The sequence below is a fragment of the Acomys minous genome (genome assembly GCF_964271855.1).
Source record: "Acomys minous genome assembly, chromosome: 13".
NCBI lineage: Eukaryota > Metazoa > Chordata > Mammalia > Rodentia > Muridae > Acomys > Acomys minous.
Window position 1 is genome coordinate 87,821,143 of NC_140495.1, and position 13,675 is coordinate 87,834,817.

The following is a 13,675-nucleotide window of genomic DNA, read 5'->3' on the forward strand; positions in this document are numbered from 1 at the left end:
GAACTTTGATTTAAAGCAGGGCGTGAGCTGGGAGTGGTGGCGCACGCCTTAATCTCATCCCATATGTGGGAGGCAGAGGTAGGCGGATAGCTGTGAGTTCGAGTCCAGCCATGTCTACAAAGCGAGTCAAGGCTACACAGAGAAACCCTGTTTCGAAAAACCAAAAATAAATAAATAAATAAAATAAAAATAAAATAAAGCTGTGCTTAGTGGCACACACCTTTAATCCCAGCACTCGGAAGGCAGAGGCAGGCAGATAGATCTGAGTTTGAGGCTAGCCTGATCTACAACGTGAGTCCAGGACAGCCAAAGCTACACAGAGAAATCCTGTCTCAAAAAAGTCAAAAAACAAGAAAGAATGAAAAAAAAAAAAAAAGAATTTTGATTTAAAAAGCAGTCTCAGGGCTGGGGCTGTAGCTCACTTAGTAGAGAGCTTGCACAGCATGAAAAAAGCCCTGGGTTCAAAACTCAGCATTGCATAAACCAGGCAAGATGGCACATGCCTATAATCTCAGCAACTGGCAGGTGACAGGTGAGACAGAAAGAAGTTTATGATTATCCTCAGCTGCAGAGTGAGTGCTACAGAGGCCAGCCTGAGATACTGGAAACGGTGTCTCAAAAAAAGTAAAAAAATAAAATTTAGAAAGTAACAAATGCAGAGAAACACAAAGACTTACAGGATCTGCTCTGCATATTGGTACACCCACAAACACGCAACTTCCCAAAAGTGTGCAGTGGCCAGAGGTTGGGACGCGGGGGGCGGGGGGGGGGGGAGGTGAGGGTGTGTGGGGGGACAGGGGGGGAGGGGAGTTGCTGCTGTTCACTCTTCCTCCTCCCACACATGAGGTGCTCCCAGGCTACGGAGGTGACAGATGCAGAGCAGCTGACTTGGAATAGGGACTCTTTCCCCACCGACCCCCTACAGAGGAGAAAGCGAGGACGTGACTCAGAGAACGTGCCTCTGGTGGTGGTGGGGGACTGTGGACAGAGAGCAGGAGACAGGCGGGGCCTTCCAGGCTCCGCCCGCCGCATAAGCGGCTAAGGTGCTGAGCTCAGCACTCTGGCTGCAGCTGGGGGTGGGTGGGGGTGGGGGGGGCGGGCCACGACAGCCTGCACTTTTCTGGAGAGGGTCTGGGAAGGATCGAAAAGTGGGGAAAGGCTAAAGAGGCCCTCACAACCCTGAGGCTGTTAGGGTGGGGTCGTGCTAACAAAGCGGGCTCTGTAGGGATGAGGGGTGGCGGTGGGGGTGGGGAGCCTCGCGTACACTGCACGCACAACCTAAAGGATGGTGGGGGGTGGGGATTTGTGTGAGTCACCACCTAAACCCTCACTTAGCCCCAATAACTTACCTCAGAGAGGCCAACCTCTGTGCTCTCTGACCTAGGATTTACTTGGTGATGGGGTGATGGGGGTGGGGGTGCAGGGGGGAGCTGGGGCCTGCAGTCTACCATAAGACAGGGACTTTTTCAGGCGACCTTGAGGAGAACAGAGCAGGTCAGCAGTGCAGCTCTTTGTCTCCACCTGGCACCAATGGTTACCCAGGCTAAGTGGGTGGGTGGCTATTTTTGAGCTGCCCTACATACCTATTTGCCTCTTTATCTTTTTATTATTGCGTGGTTATTATGGGAGCTTCTCTGTAGGACTCTGTGGGGCCGTGGTGTTTGCTGAAGGCTGCACAGTGAAGCTCTAGGCACTGTCTCACTGGCCCAGAAGTTTTCAGAGAGTCTGGGCTGAAAAGAAGGGCATCCATAGGCCTAAAGAAGCTTCCCCAAGCTCTTCCTTCGACCTTGGGGTACCAGCCCCGCAGGCAGAGAACCGGGCTCAGATTGGACAAATAGTGTCACTGGTATTTATTTCCTCTGCCAGCCTAAAGTGGTGGGTCTGGTTCCTTGGCAGGGTGACCCTATGGTCTGCAGCCCTGAACTGTGGCTTTCTTTTATAGATGAGGAAGTGAGGCCCAGAGATGAGTTGTGGGTAAACTGGTTTAGGAGTTATTGCTTTTAAGTGTGGCCATGCACCCCCATCCCCTGCAACTCTGTTTACCTTTGTTCAGCCTCACTTAAAGCCTCAATCTCCAAACCTTTTAATAGCTCCTTCTGGTCTTGAGAGCACGTCTGGCTCCTTACCTCAGCCTAGCAAACCTCCAGGGCAAACCCTTGCCTATCTGGAGATTATCTCCCTCCCACAGCCCAGGAGGGGGAAAGCACATATGGTTCCAATTACTTCTGAAACGCTCTTAAATTTTCCATAAAGTACAGTATGCATGGCTTTGCACACATAGCTTTGCACAGTAATGTGGATGTTAAAAAAAAAAAAAATACAGCCACTAAGATGGATCCTAAAGGGAACACCAAGTGCAAGGATATAATTTACAGTATTTTTAATCAGACCTGAGACTGAGCTGGGCAACAGCAGGTTTCTGTCTTCTCTCATCTGCTACCTCCCCAGCCCCCACGAAATTTTTAGTCCCTGAGAAGATTGGATGGAGTAGGGGAGGATTTGCAAGCATTGTTCTTTTTTCATTCTGAGTTTTCTCCCACCTCTTTCTTGTGTGTGTGTGTGTGTGTGTGTGTGTGTGTGTGTGTATGTGTGTGTATGTGTGTGTGTTGCATGCCATGGTGCACCTTGTGAAGGTCAGGCGACAACTTTGTGGAGTTGATTCTATTCTCACCTTTCCACCTTTATGTGACTTCCGGGCAGCAAGCTCAGGTCTTTGAGTTTGTCCAGCAAGCACCCTTACCCATTGAGCCATTTCACTGGACCTTTACTTGGATTTTTTGGTTCAGCGGTGTTATAATTGACTTTGTCAGGGCCTTCTGTGCCTTGTGCAATGGCATCTGTTGCTCTGTGATCTCAGTTCTTTTCCAGCCAGCTCTCCCTTTCACATCAGCTAGTCAGCCTGTATAGCCATGCCTTTGATGGAGCAATCTAGAGATAAAGAGCCTCAGAGGCTAGGCGTGAGAGACGTGCAAGTGCAATCTTATAGTTGTAAGAGAGTTGTTAAGCGTCAGTGAATGCTGGCAGGGGCAAAATGAGGAAGCTACAACTCCCCCCCACCATGGATACCAAGGAAAGGCTGTGTCCTTTCCAGAGGTCCTTTTTATGGAATAGCTTCGACCCAGCTTGTCTTGAACCAGGCATACTTGCAAGAGGCCTTTCTCAGACAGATCTATTCCAGTACTGGGGAGAGCAGGGCAGAGAGAGTGGGGCAGGCCTGTTTGCCTTGGAGCCAGAGCTTAGTCCACAGCTTATACTGAGATGACCCTGCCCTAGGCCGGAGCCAGTGTTAACTTCTTCAGAGCTTATGTATGTATTTAGTTTTTAAAAACAATTTATGTATGTGTGCTTGTGCAGGTGCACGTGTGTGCAGGTGCCTGTGAAGGCCAGAAGAGGGCGTCAGGTTTCCTGACACTGCAGTTAGAGGTGGTTGTGAGCTGCCTGACATGAGTGCTGGGAACTGAACTCGGGTCCTCAGCAAGACCAACAAGTGCTCTTAACCACCAGGCCATCTCTCCGGTAGCCCCAGACTGAGTGTATTTTGCCTATTTGTGTCTGTGCCACTGGAGATGGAATGCTAGGCAATCACTCCCTTGGGCTATGTCTCCAGCCTGAACTCACAGATTTGAAATATTTAACACCTTAACAGCTCCCCAGCTCTCTTCAATACCACCTGTCCACGTTGGACACATGCAGTATATATTCATGCAGTCAGTATTTAATGGAGCCAGAGCCCACCCACACATCATGGCCAATGGGGAACCGGCAGGAATTCTGCTGTGACCTCTCCTCAGCAGTAGGGAATTCTGCTTCCTTTGAACTTGGATAGCATTTATTATAGTCACAGAAAGTTCAAACTGGAAGGGGGATTTCCCTTCTAAACTTGAGGACACTGAAAGGGAAGTGTCCCAAGAACACAGAACAGGGAACCAGATCCCATGGTCTCGCTGTTGCAGCTGCCACCTCTTCAGAGAGTGCACCCCAACCTCGAAGCACCCATTCCATTCATAATCACAAATGTGTTTATTGGTCAGTGGCCCCTGCGTGCTTGTCTGGTCAAACCGCAAGCTCTAGGAGGCAAGGGTCTGCATCTGTTTTATTCTGGATCTTCCAGTGCCCAGAGTTACCCAAGCAATAAGCAGGAAAAGAAAGAACACATGAGCATCCATTGTCCTGAGAATGTTTCTCTAAAGCAGCCCGCCCCAAAGCTGGCTCAAAAACTGCTGAGTTGACTGGCCTATAGGGCACCTTGCCAGGAGCTCCAAGGCCACACCCTGGCCAGAAGAGCTTAAGGTACAAGGGGAGATAAGACACCACCGAGGCTGGGAAGATGGGAAGCTTGAAAAGACACACCAGATGGAAGATGGACTTGTGGGTGTGAATGGCAGATTGGGTGTTTGAGAACCCCCTCCCCCCCCAGGTGGGTTTAATTAGCTATTGAGTGTGATAATGGAAACTCACCCCAATGTTTGTTGTAGAGGAGTTGTTCAATAAAGTACAGTGTGTCCAAGTGATGAGGAACCTCGAGGATGTTAAGAAAGGAAAGGTCAGTCGGGCGTGGTGGCGTGCGTCTTTAATCCCAGCACTCGGCAGGCCAGTCGATGTGAGTTTGAGGCCAGCCTGGTTTACAAAGCAAGTCCGGGACAGCCAAGGTTACACAGAGAAACCCTGTCTCAACCACCCCTCCCCCCCTAAAAAAGCCAGTGGTGGTGGTGGCACATGCCTTTAATCCCAGCAGGTGGGAGACAGAGGCAGGTGGATCGCTGTGAGTTTGAGGCCAACTTGGTCTACAAAGCGAGTCCAGGACAGTCAAGGCTACACAGAGAGACCATGTCTTGAAAAACCAAAAAGAAAAAAGAAAAAAAAAAAAAGAAAGGGAAGGTGGAGAAGGATGTAGCTCAGTGCCAGAGGGCTGACCTAATATGGGCAAGGCTCTTGGTGCATCCTCAGCACTGCAGTGACAACAAAAAGGGAAAGTCTATTTGAGAAAGATGTCCATGCCACATTTTTAGAGGAAAAGGGGTTGCATGCTCACACGCTCACACACACATACACACACACTTAAAAAATAGGTCATAGCCCAGGCTAGCCTGGCACACTTTATGTAGTTTAGATTGGCTTGAAACTCCCCCACACACACTCCCACACACGTTGAACAAACACATAAGATGTAGAGAGACCGTTATCTCTGAGGGAGGGGCTATGGCCCCTTATTCTCCATCCTTCCCAGTGCTGGAGTTTCACCATGAACACATATTACTTTTTTCTTATTTTCCTTTCCTCCCCTCCCCATTTCCTTCTTCCTCCTGCTTCCTTTTTAAGATGTGTATTTTTTTTCTTATGTGTATGTGTGTGTCTATGCGAGTGTAGACCATGTGTATACTGTGTATACCTTAAGAACCAGGAGAGGGTGTTGGAGCCCCTGAAGCTGGAATTACAGGCAATTGGGAGCCACCCACTGTGCAGGCTGGGAATCGAACTCAGGTCTTCTAGAAGAGCGTGCTGTTAACCACTGACCCATCGCTCCTACCCACTGACCCATATTTTTCACCCATTGACCCATCTCTCTTACCCACTGACCCATTTCTCCAGCTTCCTTCTTCTTAGGGATGGGATCTCACTCTCCTGGATGCTGTGATCACAGCCATGGACCCCCACCATATTAGTCTCACAGTTTATTTTCTTTATTGTTCTCTGGTTTTTTGTTTTGTTTTATTTTGTTTTTTTGTTTTGGTGCTGGGCATATTCTCCAGGGCCTCCAGCTCCTTGGACAAGTACTCTTACCACAGATCTACATGCCCAGCTTACCAGAACATTCCTACTGTGGCAGGATTGAGGTGGACTGAAGTTGGTGAAGTACTGCAGAGAAGGGACACCTAAGAGCGAAAGGCTATGGGGACAGTGACACTTGGGGGCAGGTAGAGGGGGCTCATTTGAAGTGTCTGAGGGGCTAGGTACCCTGGGCTGGAGCCTGCATGCTTGTGTCCAAGGCTAGCAAGCGCTGACATTTGGGGAAGACTAGCGAGGAAAGAGAGCAGGTCGACCTTTAGGACCCTACGGATTCCCTGGCTGTCAGCAGCACGTCCTTGGGTACAGAGCGTTCCCTGCTGCTCCAGAGAAACAAACAGATCTAGGAGGGGCCAGAAGCCAAGCCTGGAGTGGAGGTCTGCCTTCTTTACCCTTGGTGGTGCAGCCCCCACCCCCTCCCGCCTGCTGGAGCAGCCCTAGGCTCCCATCCAAGCCCTGGGTGAAAGGCCGCTGTTGCTGGAGGCCTGGAGTAAAGGAAGCCAGAACAATGCAGTGCACAGAGAGCTGGGGCGGGGGTGGGGGTGGGGGATGGGGTTGGGGACGGGGTGGGAGACGGGGTGGAGGTGGGGGAGGGGGGAGAGGAGGCGCCTGAGTGGGGGTGGAGAGGAGTTTGTCTCAGATAAGCTAGTAAGAGCCTGCAGAAGGTCAAAGATAGGGGGATGTTCTGTGATTTCGAAGACAGCAGCCCATTTATCTCGTAAACACTTGCTCTGAGCCCAGAGCTGCCGCTGCCGGGAGGACATGGATTAGGAGCTGCTGCTCCCTCGACTATGCTTACAGTTTTCTCTCCAAGGTCTCCGAGCTTCTGGGAGCAGCTGTAGCATGCTCACAGGTGCCTGGTCTGCACCAGAACCTTCTAAAGAGGGTGTTCTTACAAAGCGAAAGAGCTGAGGATGGGGAACACGGTGCCTTGCCCAGGACCTGCCTGTTAGGAAGTGTAGAGACTTGGATATGAACCTGGGTGTGCCTTCATCCTGTTATAATTTAGCTTCTTGGAGCTCAGGACACATTTTCCCATGAAAACAGTGCTGTGAGGAGTGGTGAGGCTACCGCAGTGGCCAAGTTCACCCAGGCTGTAGCCGAATTAATTTTATGTTTCAGTGCGGTTGTGGATGAATCAGGCTTCTGTGGGCCAGCCTGGAAAGCCACAGGAGAGTGGTGGGTGTGCCCGCCCAAGAACTTTTGCCCTCAGCGGAGCTGCCTGGCTCAGGGCAAGCCGAGGACTCAGAGGGCAGTTTTCAGCCACGGTGGGTTCTAGCTAGTGTTTCTGGGTGTGTGTGGCAGGACCCCTAGCAGGCTGTTTCTAAGATTTAGAGTGACACACACATTTAATCCTAGCAGAGGCAGGTGGATCTCTGAGTTCGAGGCCAGCCTGATCTACAGAGCGAGTTCCAGAACAGCCAGGACTACACAGAGAAACCCTGTCTCAAAAACCAAACCAAACAAACAACTAAGATACAGAGTGCCTTGTGAGATCATGTGTTAGTTTTCACTAGGGAAATCTTAGTGTGTTCTCTCTCTCTCTCTCTCTCTCTCTCTCTCTCTCTCTCTCTCTCTCTCTGTGTGCATTCATCCTTTTGGAGAGAGGGTCTCAGGTAGTCTAGGCTGGCCTCAAATTCTCTATGTAGCCGAGGATAACCTAGAATTCCTGGTCCTCCAGCCTCTACCTCCCTCGTGTTGAGACCACAGGGGTGTGTCACCCCGTCTTGCTATCTCTCTCCTAGCCCTCTACTCCATCAGGGTCTATAAGGATCCATCAGGATCTAGGGTTCACTGCCACCACTAACCGGAGGCAGCGTAGACAGCCAAGAGGCATTCGGGTGGTGTTAGAGGTGACGATGGGACACGGCCATGAGAAGCGCGAAGTGAGGCAGGCCTTTACCGAGACTTCATGCAACTGTTCATTCAGCAAGCATCTGCCCCGAGTGTGCTCTGCACGTGTACTCTTCTGTCTGTCTGTCTGTCTGTCTCTTTTCTTTCTTTCCTCCTCCTCCTCCCCCCCCCCCTTCTCCTCCTCCTTCTCCTTCTTCTTTTTTGTTTTTCCCGAGACAGGGTTTCTCTGTGTAGTCTTGGTTATCCTGGACTCACTTTGTAGATCAGGCTGTCCTCGAACTCACAATGATCCACCTGCCTCCACCTCCCAAGTGCTGGGATTAAAGGCGTGCGCCACCATGCCCGGTTTGAGCATAAGTACTCTTTTTAAATTTATTTATTTTTATTTTTTGAACACAAGTACTCTTAACCACTGACCCATCTCTCCAGCCCCTAGAAGTAATATTTTTTTTTTCTTCTCTGCATAGCCCTGGCTTTCTTGAAACTCACTCTGTAGATCAGGCTGGCCTTGAATTCAGAGATCCACCTGCCTCTGCCTCCTGAGTGCCGGATTAAAGGAGTGTGCCACCACCTCCCAGCAAGACTGAATCTTTTTATAGCTGGAAATGAGTCATTTATGTGTTCAAGAAGGCAGGAATAGGACTAAATTTTGAGTAGCTATTATAAGTATGAAAACTGAAGTCTCACTAGAGGCAAGAATTTGCCAAGTATCTTCTTGCAGGGTCCCAGTACCTAGCTAGAACCTACTGCTCCCAGCGATCCGCTGCCTTCCTCAGCATGCCCCCGCCATCTCTTATGGGTTTCTTTTTCCCCTAGACTGGAGTGGGATTGGGGAAGGGCAATGGGTTCCTTTCTTGCTGGTGGTAACAATGCCTGGGTTGCCCCCTAGGATGAGGTTAGGCCTTTCTGATGCTGGAGTTCTCAAAGATTACAGACTTGTCCTAGTTCCTTCAGGGAGTACCTGCCCTTGGGTCCTTACAAGCACGCCAGCTCAGCCTGACCCCTTTCTCTGCCTCCTCCTTCTGCCTCTTGTCGTTTTATCTGTTTGACACAGGGTCCTCATGTAGTCCAGGCTGACCTCAAACTCAAAAAGCCAAGGCTAACCTTGAATCCCTGATCTCCTTGCCTCTGGTTCTCAGTGCTACAATTACAGGCGTGGCATTCTCTTTTCTTAAAAATGCATTGCTAGGCAATTTAATTGAGAAAATAATTGATGTAATAAACTGCATTTTCAAAGTATGCCACCTAAGCTTTAAAAGTTTAATCAGTGCATAATTTATGAAATACAGTGTTCTGTTCCAATACTTTGTACAGTGTATGTTGATTCAATCAGGGTAATTAGGTATCTGTTTCCTTTAAACATTTACCGTGTGTGTGTGTGTGTGTGTGTGTGTGTGTGTGTGTGTGTATGTGCGCGCGCGCGTGCGCACGCACTCTCGTGTGTATTAAGAACATTTAATATACTTTCTACTAGATTTTTTTTTCAAGGCAGAGATTTTCTGTGTAGCCTTGACTTTCCTGGATTTACTTTGTAGACCAGGCTGGCCTCGAACTCACAGCGATCTGCGTGCCTCTGCCTCCCAAGTGTTGGGATTAAAGGCATGCGCCACCAGTGTCCAGCTAGATTTTTTTTTTAAAAAATAAACAAAGACAGGGCCAGTAATGCCAGCACTCAGGAGGCAGAGTCTGGTGGATGAGTTCAGAGTGATCCTGGTCTATGTAGTGAGTTCCAAGACAGCCAGGGCTATGTAGGGAGACCCTGTGTTAAAAAACCAAGAAAAACAAACAAACAAATAAACAAAAGACAAGGCCTTACATATCCCAGGCTAGCCTTGGAAGTAGCTGAGGATGATTTTGAACTCCTGACCCCTCTGCCTTCACCTTCTGCACTTTTGGATTGCAGGTACAGGTCACCTCGCCCAGTTTCTGAAGTGCTGGGCTCTCATGCATGCTGGGCCAGCGTGCTGTGAGCCTGTTGTTCTTTGTTCGAGACAGGGTTTCGTTGCGTTGCATAATCAGGCCTGCCTTGAACTTGCGGTCCTCCTTCCTCAGCCTCCGGGGTGCTGTGCTAGGATTACAGACATGGGCCACCACGCCTGGCTGTCTACTGGTTATTCTGAAACATGCCATTAGCTTTTGCCATGCATAGTTACCCTACTTGTCTTAGGATGTTGGCTTCATTCCCCCCAAGCAGCTGTACCCCGTGGGCCCCTTAGCCATGCTCTGTTCATCCCTCTTTACCAGTTCTTACTTCCTCTTTGGATTTCAGTTTACAGACCTCTTCCTTAAGGAGATGCTCTTGGGCCTCTGGTGTTAGGTCTGTGCACACCCCCAGGCCCCCTGGGCACCCCGGGACAGTGGTTCTCAACCTTCCTAATGCTGTGACCCTTTAATACAGTTCCTCAAGTTGTGCTGACCTGAATGAACCGTAAAAGTCTTCTCATTGCTACTTCATAACTGTGCTTTTGCTACTGTTGTGAATTGTATGGTATTTGGGATATCTGATATGCAACCCCTGTGAAAGGGTCATTTGACGTCCCAAGGGCTTGAGAACCACTGCCTCAGGCACACCAGGAATCCCGGGGATTGTTGTTGTTGTTGTTTTTTTTTTTTATTGCATGTCTGTATTTCCAGACTGTGTTGTCTCAGAGGGGCAGAGTCCAAGGCTGCCTTTCTCTGTTGTGTACTTGACTTTGGCAGTTGCATGACCATTGTTCTAGCTTGGTGCAGAGCAGGTGTTCAGTGTGCAGTCAGTCCTCAGCTGGCCCCTTGCCTGGAGGAAAGGGCTTCCAGTGAGAGACCTTAAAGACTGCATGCAGAAGGCTGAGGGTGTGATCAGACACAATATAATAACTTGAAAGGGAGGTGTTCAATCTTTTTTTTTAAAATGGTTTATTTATTTTTATGTGCCTTGGTATTTTGCCTGCATGTATGTCTGTGTGAGGGTGCCAGATCCCATGGAACTGGAGTTACAGACAGTTGTGAGCTGCCATGTGGGTGCTGGGAATTGAACCTGGATCCTCTGGAAGAGCAGCCAGTGCTCTTAACTGCTGAGCCATCTCTCCAAGGGACAATCTTAAGAGAGAAATCTGTAACTCAGCACTAAGGCTGAAAAGTGGCAAAATCCTCCCTGAACCAGAGAGCCTCTGCTGTGATTTGGATGTGGCTAAAGTGTACCTTCTAAAAGTCTGTGTCCTGGAAGCTTAGTTCATAAAGTGGTAGGCTGTTAAGGCCTTTAAAGGCCTGGGTAGGGCGTTGGCCTCAGTTGGTAGACTTTGCCTTATATGCAGGAGGCCTTGGGTTCAACCCTCAGTAACACACAGATCAGGCATGCTGGCACTCACCCGTAATCCCAGCGCTTGTAAAGTGAAGGCAGGAGGATCAGAAGTTCAAGGTTACCCTCAACCTCACACCCAACTTGAAGTCATCAAGGGATACATGAGGTTGTGTGTCAAAAACCAAACCAAACCAAACCAAACCAAACCCAAAAAACTAAGTTGGGGCTGGGGAGATGGCTCGCTAGGTAAGATCACTTGTTGTTCTTGCCAAGGACAAATGTTCAATTCCCAGCATGCACATGGGGCCTCACAACCATCTGTACCTACAGTTCCATGGGAATCTGTCATCTTCTTCTGACCTCCATGGGTGCTAGACAAGCATTTTACACACACACACACACACACACACACACACACACACACACACACACACACACTCTGTCTGTCTGTCTCTCTCTCATACAAATAAAACAAATCTAAGCAAACAAATAAAACCTTACAATTTACTAGGGCTGGGAGATGGTTCAGTGGGTGAGAACAATTGCCCTGCAAGCACAAGGACCTAAGTTCAAATCCCCAGTATCCATGTAGACAGCTGAGTGTGGTTTTGTGTGCACCCCAGTGCTGGTGGGGTGGAACAGAAACAAGAGGATCACTGGGCATGTTGACCACCAGCCTAGTATGAAGGACACCCACAGCACAGCTTCAAAGAGACTCTGTCTCAAAGGCATAAGGGAGTGACCGAGGAGGACACCTGATGACTAGAGTTTGAGCCGTGCAACCTGTGGTGGAGAGAAGAGTCTCCCATGCATGTCCTCTACATGCACACTGCGGTGTGTACACACACACACACACACACACACACACACACTAAACACACACAATAAAAAAGAAAGAGGAAAGAGAGCGCCTATTGTCAGGCCTGGTGGCTCGTCCTGTGATCCCAGCACTTGGGAAACTAAGGCAGAAGGACTGTCTAGAGTTCTAGGTCAGCCTGGGCCAGATGAAACTGTCACAAATGAACAAAATGTCTTTTGAGGTTAGGGGTATAATTCAGTAGTGGAGTTTGTTTGGGGGCGTGTAAGGTCTTGCATTCTATCTGCAGCATTGCCAAGATAGAGAAAACAAACAAAAACGAATGAACAAACAAAAAAAAGCCCAAACCATTTAAAAGGCTGTATTAGCTCTCAGCATCCAGAAGACAGGAAAACACATAGATGGTGGTGAGTTCTACCCTCTTCCTTGAACTTCAACCCTGTCACTTCAAGGACATTTTGTTTTGAAGTGCTCCTGTGTGACAGCACCATAACCAGGAAGATGCTATGGAGTCGGCTGGGGACCACACTCCATAGGGGTGACAGGACAAATAGCTCTGCTGGGATACCAAGGCTGAGGCCTGGTGAGGTACAGCACTAGGACCCAGAAGCTGAGAAGGGAGCAGCCCCCACACGCTAAGTTCAGAGCCAGAACACGATGTTCTCAGCTCGCCCACAGGAAACCCTGAAGAAGAGAACTGCACACAACCTCTGTTGGGCGTGTTCTACTCTTGGCCTTTTATTCTTTCTTCTAACCTCGGTCCTCACTTTCACATCCTGTAACCTGCAAAGCCGACACACCCCACCCCTCTGGGCTGGTTGGTCCCAGGCCCCAGGAGAGCAATCAAGGCAGGAAGCCCAGGGTCTCTAACCTTGGTTTCCTGAATGGACGCTTTGTGACGGAAACTTTTTATAGTGCAGAAGGCAGGCTCAGACAGAGCTGTGCTTCTAGCTCTGGTGAGGGGAAACAGCTGACGGCTCTGCACCTCCTCCTCCCTTCCTCCTGAAAGGCCAGGCCCCACCTGGGCCCAGTGAAGGCTGCCACCGTTGCAACATAAATCAGCCTTGGGGAGCTGGGGCCACGTTTGCAGCAGAACACCCTGTGATGTGGTTCCTAGTTTTTATTTCCACGAATGCTATAATATGTTGTCCCATAGAGCTATTTTTATTGAATGAAAAAACAAAAAAACAGCTAACGTCTGCAAAACCAGGAGGCCTGGTAACAGGGAAGGACAAGGTGAGCAGCTTCCTTCCTTGCAGCCTGCTAACTTGGTTTGTGGTCTGGTGTCCCTCACAGCCCGGGTGCTATCTTCAGGCTTGAATTTTTTGCCTCTGTGTCTGTGGCTTTTTTTTTTTTTTTTGAGACGATCTCTGAATGAGCTGACCCCAAACCCATGGTAATGCTCCTTTCTCAGCCTCCCCTGAGTGCAGTTGTTATAGCCATGGGCTACTGTACCTGGCTGTAGGTGTGTTTGGGGTCACAAAGGCATGCCTCTGAAACCTATGCCACTTGTTCTAGTGTTTTCTTAGTGACTTCTCCAAACATATGGCTGCTCACTGGCTTTCTGGGTCCAAGAGTGAACAACAGAGAGCCCAGCCAACTCAAACAAGTGCTGGCCAGCTGTGCTGTTGCACCATTCACAAGACAGGCACAGAGCTGTGTGACACACTGCTCTCCTTCCTTCTTTATTACGTGAGACAGGGTCTCATATAGCCCAGGCTGGTCTTGAACTTGTTTTAGAACCTCAGAACTGAAGATGGCCTTCAAACCCTGATCTTTTTACCTTTACCTTTTGAGTGCTGGGGTTACAAGTCTGTGCCGCCACACCCAGTTTTGCACAGCGCTGGGGGCTGAATCCAGGGCCTTGTGTATACAGGGCAAACAGTACCAACAGAGCCACATCCCAAGGCACACTCTGCTGCTCCTGGAGAAGTCTACCTGAG